The sequence below is a fragment of the Dermacentor variabilis genome, chromosome 10 (assembly GCF_050947875.1).
Source record: "Dermacentor variabilis isolate Ectoservices chromosome 10, ASM5094787v1, whole genome shotgun sequence".
NCBI lineage: Eukaryota > Metazoa > Arthropoda > Arachnida > Ixodida > Ixodidae > Dermacentor > Dermacentor variabilis.
Window position 1 is genome coordinate 45966006 of NC_134577.1, and position 3113 is coordinate 45969118.

Below are 3113 nucleotides of genomic sequence, written 5' to 3' on the forward strand. Positions count from 1 at the left end.
GCCGTTCCAAAACGTGCACAAGTAACAGCAAGACAGCTTCAGTTCATTGAAACGTCTAAATATAAACTGCGGAAGCACTTTGAATAAAGGAATAGATCTTGAGCACTTGATTGCCACCCACGAACCGGATGCAATCGCACTCACTGAAACGTGGTTCCATACTTATGCATATGAGAGTGAATTTGTGCTGCTAGGATTTCACATATATAAGAAAGATATATATATATATATAAGAGCCGACAACTTGCACCACTCCGACATGCGTAATTTCAAGGCTGTCCTGGAGTCACTGTTAAAATTAAATAAATAAACGCAGATAAAAGCGCGTAATTATCGCGTAGGAGTGAACCTATATATTTAACAGGAAAGTATATAGTCTAGATAATTGTCAACCTAAAACATATGTGCCTCACACAGCAAGAGTGCAGGCAGCATTAATTAGTGACAGTTACGGCAGTGAATATATGGCAGAGACTCATACGGAGAAATCATGCCAACAATTTTATTTCAGGTCCTGGCGACACAGTAATGTTGATTTATGGTTGTAGTTTCAAAATAAGTTAATGTAACTTTTAATTGCTTTCCGCCGCTCGCATAGGTAGAACGAGATCTCCGTGTACACGAGAAATGTGTGCTGTACCGTATTTCCCGTCTCTAACCGGCAGAGTGGAATTCCAGCTGAAGTTGCGACCCGTATAAAGGGAAGCTCATTTGTGAAGTTATAGTCGCATATATGCATTCGAACTTTTTTTTATCAGTGTCACCAGAATAAATGTGACTCTGCCAATCACTCGAGCAGCGCTCGTTTGTAAGAAACGATCCTGAGAAATTAAAATAACGAATTGTTCACAATTATTGATAGCCAGCGCAGTTTGAAACTATCGATACAAACGGCGCGTCCACTTGGCGTCGTTGTTTTCCAAAGGGGCACTGGACTAAGGGCTCCACTTTCGCCGGGATACTTCCTCTGTGAAAATAAAGTTTTCATTCATTCATTCATTCATTCATTCATTCATTCATTCATTCGCAGCCAAACGCACTGAGCGTTTCTGGAGACCTAACTTGCTAGACGCGAGCCGAGTATGCGCTGTCTATACCGTGACAGCACGACGACGACGGCGGCGGCGGTGCGAAGGCTCCGCGAATGTCTATCGCAGTAACAGGAATAACTAATGACACAATAAACATAGCTATAACATAACTTAGATAACGTAACTATAGATAACATAGCTATAACAAGGTAAAGCAGCGGCGTGAACGTGCCTTGAGTGACCGTAATGGTTGTTATCGCAATAAAGGAACACGGTCAACACGAGACTGGACTAGGATGTACCAGACAAAATAGTGACGAGGATTGACCAGCTAACAAATGAGGGTAAACAGTGCAGGAAACTAAATAGAAACTAAACACAAACTAAGACAAAAATATGTTGTCAATACTTCCAAGGCCCAGTCACATAAACCGGTACGTGATTTAGAAAACCTGTATGGTAGGCCTTTCTATATTTGAAAACTTTTCTACTTATTCAAAAGTCTGTCAGAGGCGTTGTAACTACCATTGCAGTTTCCGACAGGAAGGTTGCGGGGTCCTCAGCACGAAGCGATTTTCTGCCTTACCACAGAGACGAATTGAACAATGGGGAATTTCTCGAGGAATATCAGCACCCACATTCATAAAATTTATCTCATGCTAGATCTCATGTTAGTGACATCTGGGACTCGCTATCGCGGCGACAGTCGCCCGCGGTTATCGCTCCTTTCGATACGATGAGTGGCTAGCGAACGAACGGCGGTCAATCATGAAACGCTCGTACGTGAAAGAAGTTTTGTGACTAGAGAGTTTCAGCTTGTCCGTAAACTTCTTACTTACCGAAACTTACCGAAACCGTGGACGGCAGCAGGAGCAAAGCTGGTGGCGCCATCTTGTGACGCTTTCTGCAACTACAATGCGATGGAAACATTTTTGAGACGCGTGAATGTTGCCGGCAGAAAAACATAAAAGGACAGCAACGATTATGTCGCAACCAAAGCCACACAGACCGAAGAACCAGTAGTTTCGAAGGATATGGTATAGGTCGTCTGACCAATGTGTCTTTGTGCAATTTATTCGTGCTTAGTTTTCCTGTCAGTATGGTAGGTCACTGCAGTATTACCTTGGTGCGCTCATCGGTTACAAACTCTCCGTCGCAAAATGTCGCTACCAGCGCTGTCACTAGACACTTCTAGCGTGTCAGCTATTCCGGCAAACCGGCGTGGTTTGGGCGCATTGACGGATGGTCGGGGGCGTAAACGTGAGCGGCCGGAGCGGTGTAGCCGCCTGATGGCGTAAAGCTCAACCAGACAAACACAGGCCTAAAATTGCAGTAACCTACTATATTCTGTTTCGCTACTGGTGCAAATTTTCGACAACGGCGTAATTGTCAACACGATTACGCCCCTGTCGGGAATTTACACCAGCAGCTAAGCAGAATATAGTAATTGGCTCTGTGTTTATATGGTTGAGCTCTGCATTACCAGCTGGCACCACCAATCTGGCCGCTCACGTTTACTTCCCTGCTCATCCGGCAAACCGTCCGCGCTTGCCGGAATACCGGACGCACTAAACTTATCTAATGACGTACAACTACAAGGTAACCCGGTATTTCGTAAACATGAATACGTTTACGGAGGGGCTAAAACTCGGACCCTGATGTCGAATTTCCAAAGCTTTTTCACTCGTAAGGGCTGTTTCCCATTTGCGATGGCTACCTTCGTTACTACTCTGCACGACATGAGTATACGGACCCTGACCTCTATTGTACACCATTTCGACTTCCCTCTCAAAACAAGCACAACCAAAACGAAAGCCGAAAGAAAGTGTGAGTTAAAAACAAGAAAAAGCCGGACCATGGAAAGCAACATGGCGGCCACCTCGAGAAGTATGTTCGCATAGTCGAAGTGTTCTCTCTCCGCGCTCCACTTAGCGAAAGGAGTATAATGTGCCGGCGGCGTTGGCGCGTCATCTCGTTAGCGCGGGATCACGTTGCGCGCCTCGAAGGACGCAGCACGCAAACGCGCGCACGAAAGAAAGAAAACAAAACGAATATTTAAGACCGCAACGGCGCGCCGCGCGG